Source organism: Schistocerca gregaria, chromosome 3 (genome assembly GCF_023897955.1).
Source record: "Schistocerca gregaria isolate iqSchGreg1 chromosome 3, iqSchGreg1.2, whole genome shotgun sequence".
Lineage (NCBI taxonomy): Eukaryota > Metazoa > Arthropoda > Insecta > Orthoptera > Acrididae > Schistocerca > Schistocerca gregaria.
The window spans coordinates 66,413,978-66,424,694 of record NC_064922.1 but is presented as its reverse complement, the minus strand read 5'-3'; positions in this window follow the sequence as shown (position 1 = coordinate 66,424,694).

Genomic DNA, 10,717 nt, shown 5'->3' with positions numbered 1-10,717 from the left:
CTCTATTATATATAATTAAAGATTAATATGGAACATGTATAGATATAAATGTATTATATTCTTTCTTATTTAATCTTTCTTTTCACTAATAAATAAAGAAAGATTAAATAATATAATAAATATATTTTATACAATTATGTAATTTAATATAATATGTTATTAATATGAATTCTTTTTTTTATATTAAGTTAACTTTCATATATATTAGTTAAATAATCTAATTATAGATAATTTACATAATTATATTATTATAATTAATATAATTATTTATATTACTTATAATATTTTATATTTAAATTAATAATTTTATTTATTATATCCAATTATAATAATATTAAATATTAAATTACATATTATTATAAATATTATATTATAATAACCTATTTTAAGCTAAAAACATAAGTAGCTATAATCCTAGGTAAATAATTGCATTAAAATAATCAATTGATAATGGTAAGATGAACTTATAATACTTTAATTTCAATTAAATGTAATATATTAATATAAATTATTTATTATATATATATATAAAAAAAATAAAATGAGCAGTATAAATTAATCCTAATTAAACAAAATAATACATAAAAGAATTTCAAAAAAAACTTTCGATTTATATATTAAATAAATGAAGTGCCTGATTAAAGGGTTACGTTGATAGGGTGAATAAAGTAAATAAAATTACCTTCATTAAAATTACATAAGATAGAATTAAACTACTTCCTTTAGTATCAAAAACTAACGTGCATCATACACCTTAATGTAAAAAGGTAAGCTAAACAAGCCTATGGGTTCATACCCCATTTATAGAGGTATCAATCCTCTCCTTTTTAATGACCAACAACTCTACAAAACTTCTCTTCCTATCAACATTAATGATAGGAACGATCCTGTCCATTTCATCAAATTCCTGATTTGGGGTTTGAATAGGACTTGAGGTCAACTTACTTTCATTTATTCCGCTCCTAACAAGAAATAAAAATATAATAATAAATGAATCATCAATTAAATATTTTATTGTCCAAGCAATAGCATCGACAATATTATTATTTTCAATTTTGCTGATTCAAATAAAATATCCCATGGGATGGGAAACAGAATTTATCCCATCAATAATAATTAGATCTAGACTATTATTAAAGATTGGAGCTGCACCTTTCCATTTCTGATTTCCAGAAGTTATAGGAGCATCAAGATGAAATAATTGTTTAACATTAATAACATGACAAAAAATCGCCCCAATAATGGTCTTATCTTATTGTATTCAATTAAGAACTTTTATTTGAACAATTATTATCTTAAGAATTATTATTGGGGCAATAGGAGGTTTAAATCAAACATCCTTACGACAACTTTTAGCATATTCATCAATCAGACATCTAGGTTGAATAATTAGATCATTAACAGTCAGAGAAAACATCTGAGAACTATACTTCATTATTTACTCACTATTAAGATTAATTATAGTTTTATTATTTAAGCAAATAAATTTATTTTTCATAAATCAAATTTATTCAGCCAGAAATATAAAAACCGAAATTAAATTCATAATATTCTTATCTTTATTACCTTTAGGTGGACTACCACCATTCCTTGGATTCTTACCAAAATGAATTGTAATACAATCATTAATAGAAAACAATATAACAACTATTATAACTATTATAGTTGTATTAACTACAATTACACTCTACTACTATATACGTATTTGATTCTCAGCTCTAATTATATCATACACAGAAAATTCGTGATCTATAAAGATAAAGTCCCAAAAATCAAGAATCATTCTTCCTATAACAGTAATAATTTCAACAATAGGATTGATTTCAACATCAACCTTAATTTCATTATACTAAGGACTTAAGTTAATCAAACTAATAACCTTCAAAGTTATAATTAAAAGAATAATCTTTTAGGCCTTAGTAAAATTTTACACCTCTAGAATTGCAGTCTAGAATCATAATTGAATATAAGACCTAAATATGATAAGAGAGAAAACATCTCATAAGTAGATTTACAGTCTACCACCTAAAATTCAGCCATCTTACCGCAAAAATGATTATTCTCAACAAACCATAAGGACATTGGTACTTTATACTTCATATTTGGAGCATGAGCAGGAATAGTAGGAACATCAATAAGAATACTTATTCGTGCTGAACTTGGCCAACCCGGATCTCTAATTGGGGATGACCAGATTTATAATGTTATTATTACAGCTCACGCATTCGTAATAATTTTCTTTATAGTAATACCTATTATAATTGGTGGATTTGGTAATTGACTTGTTCCACTAATAATTGGTGCACCAGATATAGCATTTCCACGAATAAATAATATAAGTTTTTGATTACTAGCACCTTCACTAACCCTTCTTCTTACATCTTCTATAGTAGATAATGGTGCTGGTACAGGATGAACAGTTTACCCTCCTCTAGCAGGAGCTATTGCACACGGGGGTGCATCTGTAGATCTAGCTATTTTTTCACTGCACTTAGCAGGTGTATCATCTATTCTTGGTGCAGTGAATTTCATTACAACAGCAATTAATATACGATCAGAAAGTATAACTTTAGATCAAACACCTTTATTTGTATGATCTGTAGCTATTACAGCATTACTTCTCCTTCTTTCACTTCCAGTTTTAGCAGGAGCTATTACTATATTATTAACAGATCGAAATTTAAATACATCATTCTTTGACCCTGCAGGAGGGGGTGACCCAATTCTATATCAACATCTATTTTGATTCTTTGGACACCCAGAAGTTTATATTTTAATTCTACTGGGGTTCGGAATTATTTCACATATTGTATGTCAAGAAAGAGGAAAAATTGAATCATTTGGAACATTAGGTATAATTTATGCTATACTATCAATTGGACTAATAGGATTTATTGTATGAGCACATCATATATTTACAGTAGGAATGGATGTTGACACACGAGCATATTTTACATCAGCAACAATAATTATTGCTGTACCTACAGGAATTAAGGTATTTAGATGATTAGCTACATTATATGGAACTAAATTCAAGTTCAATCCACCATTATTATGAGCTCTAGGATTTATTTTCCTATTTACAATTGGTGGAATAACAGGATTAGTATTAGCAAATTCATCACTTGATATTGTATTACATGATACATATTATGTAGTAGCCCACTTTCATTATGTATTATCTATAGGAGCAGTATTTGCAATTATAGGAGGTGTCATTCAATGATATCCACTATTTACAGGATTAACTATAAATAATACATGATTAAAAATCCAATTTACAATTATATTCATTGGAGTAAATATAACATTCTTTCCTCAACACTTCCTAGGATTAGCAGGAATACCTCGACGATACTCTGACTACCCAGACGCATATACATCATGAAACGTAGTATCAAGAATTGGGTCTACAATTTCTATTGTAGGAATCATTATATTCATTGTAATTATATGAGAAAGAATGATTACAAACCGAGCAATTATATTTAGAGCTAACATAAGAAGATCAACAGAATGACTACAAAATAACCCTCCTGCAGAACATAGTTACTCAGAATTACCATTAATCTCTAGATTCTAATATGGCAGATTAGTGCAGTAGATTTAAGCTCTACAAATAAAGGTTTGACCTTTTATTAGAAAATATTTATTAATGGCAACATGATCAAATTTATCTCTTCAAGATGGAGCTTCACCATTAATGGAGCAATTATCATTCTTTCATGATCATACTATGGTCGTATTATTATTAATTACAGTAATTGTAGGTTATGCCCTAAGTTATATATTATTTATTGCCTATACTAACCGTAATATACTTCATGGACATTTAATTGAAACAATCTGAACAGCTTTACCAGCAATTACATTAATTTTTATTGCCCTTCCATCATTACGACTATTATATTTACTTGATGATTCAGTAGATGCAATAATTACAATTAAAACCATTGGACGACAATGATATTGAAGATATGAATATTCAGACTTCATAGACGTAGAATTTGACACTTATATAACACCAGAACAAGACCTAGAAAATGATGGATTCCGACTACTAGATGTAGATAACCGAACAATCCTACCAATAAATACAGAAGTACGAGTATTAACAAGAGCATCAGATGTTCTACACTCATGAGCAGTTCCTGCATTAGGGGTTAAAATTGATGCAACGCCAGGTCGGTTAAATCAAGGAACATTCACAATAAATCGACCTGGATTATTCTTTGGACAATGCTCAGAAATCTGTGGAGCAAACCACAGATTTATACCAATTGTAATTGAAAGAACTTCAGTAAATTTATTTATTAAGTGATTATCTAAGATAATTTAAGGAGTTAGTTAAAATAAATAACATTAGAGTGTCAATCTAAAGTAACTAAAAAAAATTAGTACACCTTGAAATTCATCAGATGACTGAAAGTAAGTAATGGTCTCTTAAACCAAATAATAGTAAATTAACGACTACTTCTGATGGGGAAATTATATCCAAATCCCTCAAATATCCCCTCTTATATGATTCTCACTATTCATTATATTTTCAGCTACATTAATCTTGTTTAATCAAATAAACTTGTTCTCATTTAAACCTAACCTTATTAAAAGAGCAGAAAAAGGAACAATTGAAATAAAAAACTTAAATTGAAAATGATAACAAATCTATTCTCAACATTTGACCCATCAACTAACATCTTTAATTTATCATTAAATTGAACTAGAACATTTCTAGGACTATTATTAATCCCATCACTATTTTGACTTACACCATCACGAATTAACATTATCTGAAATAAACTAAATTTAACCTTACATAATGAATTTAACACATTTCTTGGACCAAAATCATTTAATGGAACAACATTCATTTTCATCTCAATTTTTATTATAATATTATTTAACAATTTCATAGGATTATTCCCTTATATTTTTACTAGAACAAGACATTTAGCATTAACATTTGCAATTGCCCTACCTATATGGCTAAGATTTATATTATTTGGATGAATTAACCATACTAATCATATATTTACACACCTTGTACCACAAGGTACACCGCCTGCATTAATATCATTTATAGTACTAATTGAAACAATTAGTAATGTTATTCGACCAGGTACATTAGCAGTACGGTTGGCAGCAAATATAATTGCAGGACACTTATTATTAACCTTATTAGGAAACACAGGACCATCTATAGCAATAAACTTAATCTCATTACTAATTATTGGACAAATACTTCTATTAATTCTAGAATCAGCAGTAGCAATAATTCAAGCCTATGTTTTCTCAATTCTAAGAACTCTATATTCTAGAGAAGTATATTAAACCTGTGTTAACAACTCACTCAAACCACCCATTCCACTTAGTAGACTATAGACCTTGACCATTAACAGGAGCAATTGGAGCAATAGTCCTAGTATCAGGACTAGCAAAATGATTCCACCTATTTAATATTAACTTATTCATAATTGGATTTGGAATTACCCTAATAACTATAATTCAATGATGACGAGATGTAGTACGAGAAGGAACATATCAAGGATTACATACAGGATTTGTATCAATTGGATTACGATGAGGAATAATTTTATTTATTGCATCAGAGGTATTATTTTTCGTTTCTTTTTTTTGAGCATTCTTTAGAAGAAGATTAGCACCAACAATTGAACTAGGAATACTATGACCTCCAATAGGAATTCAACCCTTTAACCCTATACAAATTCCATTACTTAATACAGCTATTCTTTTAGCATCAGGAGTAACAGTAACATGAGCACATCATAGTTTAATGGAATCTAATCATACTCAAGCACTACAAGGATTATTCTTCACAGTGTTATTAGGACTATACTTTACAATACTTCAAGCATATGAATATTGAGAAGCACCTTTTACCATTGCAGATGCAGTTTATGGATCAACATTCTTTGTTGCAACAGGATTCCATGGTTTACACGTAATTATTGGAACAATCTTTTTATCAACATGTCTACTTCGACACTCAATAAATCAATTTTCACCAAGACATCACTTTGGATTTGAAGCAGCAGCATGATACTGACACTTCGTAGACGTAGTATGATTATTCTTATATATCTCTATTTATTGATGAGGTAGATAATTGTTTTTCTAGTATAAATAGTACATTTGACTTCCAATGAGAAAGCTTGATATAAATCAAGAAAAACAATTCTAATTCTATCAACAAGAGTTTTCATTAGATTTATTATTCCAATAATTGTTATAATCCTGGCAACAACACTATCAAAAAAATTAATTAATGATCGAGAAAAAAGATCACCATTTGAATGTGGGTTTGATCCAAAAAGATCAGCACGAATACCATTCTCAATACGATTCTCCCTAATCGCAGTAATCTTTTTAATTTTTGATGTAGAAATTGCACTAATTCTACCAATTGTAATTATTTTTAAAACTTCAGACATTATAATCTGAACAGTATCAACAATATTTTTTATTCCAGTTCTATTAGGAGGACTATACCATGAATGAAACCAAGGAGCATTACAATGAGCAGAATAAAGGGTTGTAGTTAAATATAACATTTGGGTTGCATTCAAAAAGTATTGATATTATCAATCAACCTTAAATAGAATAAGAAGCGAAATATTGCAGTCAGTTTCGACCTGGAAGATTGGTATGTACTACCCTTATTCTTATTAATTGAAGCCAAAAAGAGGCGTATTACTGTTAATAATATAATTGAACTATAATAGTTCCAATTAAGGAAATGTAAAGCCAATATGAAAGCTGCTAACTTTTTATATTAGCGGTTAAACTCCGTTAACATTTCTAGAATTTATATAGTTTAAATAAAACATTACATTTTCACTGTAAAAATAATATATCTATATTTATAAATACTTAAAATTAAAAATACTTCCTTAACATCTTCAGTGTCACGCTCTAATTATAAGCTATTTAAGTAAACGAAAAACAATATTACCAAAATAAATATTCAAAAAATAAAAGTTAAAAGATAAATCTTGAAATTAGAATCATATCAACCTTGAATATAACCAATTAAATAAATAAATAATCTATATAAACCTTGACCACCAAGTAATTCACCTCAACCATAATCAAATGACTTAGATGAATAATAACCTATTTTTAAAGGAATATATCTAATAAACTTAGTTGAAAGAAAAGGTATAAATCATATAGAACCAGCAAATCTAACAAAAGAAAGTATACTTAAAGAAAATAAATTATGAGAAAAATCAAAATTAGAAATAAGATAACCTAAATAATGACCTAAAATAACAACTGTAATAGTTAAAAACTTTAAATAATAAGGTAAAGCAATCACATGAGGAATAGGAAAAATTAATCAAGATAAAAGACTACCACCAAAAACAGCAACAAACAATAGACCAATTATTCCAAATGAAATATAATAACCCTTATCATCAAAAGAAAATCTAGAATAAAAATTATTATCACCAGATATTGAATAATAAAACAAACGAAAAGAATAAGAAGCAGTTAAACCAGTAGAAAAAAAATAAAGAAAAAAATTAAACAATTAATTCATCTTAAACAAACCATCTCAAGAATTAAATCCTTTGAATAAAATCCCGCTAAAAAAGGTATTCCACACAAAGATAAACTAGAAACATTAAAACAAACTGAAGTTAAAGGTATGAAATTAACAATTGATCCTATAAAACGAATATCCTGAGAATCCTTCAAATTATGAATTATTGAACCTGCACATATAAATAATAATGCCTTATATAAAGCATGAGCCAATAAATGAAAAAATGCAAGCTTTGGATAACCTATAGCCAAAATTCTTATTATTAAACCAAGTTGTCTTAAAGTAGAAAGAGCAATAATCTTCTTTAAATCAAACTCAAAATTAGCGCCCAATCCAGCCATAAATATAGTTATACAACCAATTAAAAGTAAAAATCAACCACAATTATAAGTATCCAATATTGGTCTAAAACGAATTAATAAATAAACACCAGCAGTAACAAGAGTAGAAGAATGAACTAAAGCAGAAACAGGAGTAGGAGCTGCTATAGCAGCAGGAAGTCATGAAGAGAAAGGAATCTGAGCTCTCTTAGTTATAGCTGCTAAAACAATTAATATAGTAATGAGCTTTATTTCAAAAGAATTAGAAATAAAATCATAATAATAAATATAATTTCAACCACCAAAATTTAACATTCATGCAATAGAAATTAAAATAGCAACATCACCAATACGATTAGAAAGTGCAGTTAATATACCAGCACTATAAGATTTTACATTTTGATAATAAATAACTAAACAATAAGAAACTAAACCTAAACTATCTCAACCTAATAAAATTCTAATTAAATTAGGACTAATAATTAAAAAACCTATAGAAAGAATAAATATTAAAACAATAATAATAAAACGATTTATATTCTTTTCACCAGATATATAATCCTCTCTATAATAAATAACCAAAGAAGAAATATATATAACAAAAGATATAAAAATAAGAGATATTCAATCCAAAATTAAAGTTATAACAACTATAGAACCATTTAAATTGAAAAGCTCTCACTCAACAAAAACTCTATAATCAATTATTAAATAATAAATACCTAAAATAAAAATTATAGTTCTCGAAATAAACAAAGAAAAAAAACTCAAAGAACAAATAGAAAATAAATTCACGGCCTAAGATGAAAAACTTCATATCATTGATTCCACAAAACAATATTTTTAATTAAAATACTTAAGCAAACTAAACAAAGAAATATTCACCCTTTAAACAGAGAATATTTAAAGGCAATCAATGTAAAAGTAAAAGATGATATTCACGAAAATAACCAAGAGAACAAGTATAAACACCAGAATAATAATTCCCATGCTGAGAATACGAATATATATACAAAGTATAAACAGCTCTAAAAAAAGATAAAAAAATCAAAGCAAAGAATCTAAAAGAAGATCAAGATATAATTCTATTTAATAATCTAATTTCACCTACCAAATTTAAAGAAGGAGGAGCATCCATATTTGATGATCTTAAAAGAAATCATCATAAAGCCATTCTTGGCATCAAATTAATTATACCCTTGTTAATTAATAATCTTCGTCTACCTAAACGTTCATAAATAATATTAGATAAACAAAATAAACCAGAAGAACATAAACCATGACCAACCATTAGAGAAAGAGAACCTACACAACCTCATCAATTCATAGTCATCAATCCACCAATAACCATTCTTATATGAGCAACAGAAGAATATGCAATTAAAGACTGTAAATCAACCTGACGAAAACAAATAAATCTTACAATAACACCCCCAGATAAACCTAAAGACAATCAAAAATAATTAAACTTTAAACCCAAATAAGAAATAACCTTTATAACACGAAAAATACCATAACCACCTAACTTTAATAAAACACCAGCAAGAATTATTCTACCTGAAATAGGGGCCTCTACATGAGCCTTAGGAAGTCATAAATGAACCAAAAACATAGGTATCTTAACTAAAAAAGCCAAAATTATAAATACATAAAACATAAAATAATAAGAACCAAAATCAACCAATAAAGGAAAATATAAAGTATTAGAAAAATCATAAACCTTAAATGAAACTAATAATATAGGTAATCTAGCAACCAAAGTATAAAAAATTAAATAAACACCAGCCTGCAAACGCTCAAGTTGATAACCCCAACCCAAAATTAAAAGTTAAGTAGGAACTAATCTAGACTCAAAAAATATATAAAAAGAAAGAAGACTTAATCTAGCAAATGAACAATAAAGCATAATTATTAAAATCAAAACCATAAAAACAAAAAAATTAGAATGATATGAACTTAAATAAACTGAACCTCTAGCAGTGATTATTAAAGAACAAATCCAAAAACTAAGTAAAATTAAACTAAAAGAAAAATAATCAATACCAAAATAATATCTAATTATATTCAAATCAGCATATGAATAAACACAAATTATAAAAACAAAACCCGACAGAAACATGAAAGAATGAACCAACCATCAACAATTATTTAATAAACAAAGAGGGATCAAAAAAATAGTTATAAATAAATACTTTAACATAAAGATAAACCAAAGGAATTAAAAAATCATTACCATGAGAACGAATTATTGAAACTAAAATAGAAAGACCTAAAGCACCCTCACAAACAGAAAAAACTAAAAAAATAACAGGAAAAAAATAATCATAATCAAACTCAATAAGAAAAACAATAACTAACATAAATAAAGAAAGAACAATATATTCTAATCTCAAAAGAACCATTAATAAATGTTTACGTTTAGAAGTAAAAACATAAACACCAGCAAAATAAATCAATAAAGAAGTAAAAATAGAGAATATAAACATTAGTTTTAATAGTTTAAAAAAAACGCCGGTCTTGTAAACCGGAAATAAGTCCAGCCCCCACTTTTAAAACTTCAGAGGTGGAAAAGCTTCCATCATCGGTCCCCAAAACCGGTATTTTAAATAAACTAACCCCTGAAATGATCAAAATAATAATTATATCATTATCAAATGTAATAAATATTAATTTTATTAAATTAAGACACCCAATATCAATAATGCTTTTTATTATCCTTCAAACCTTCCTAGTTGGATTAATAACAGGAACAATAATAGAAAGATATTGATTATCATATAATTTATTTTTAACATTTCTTGGTGGTATACTAGTATTATTTATTTAC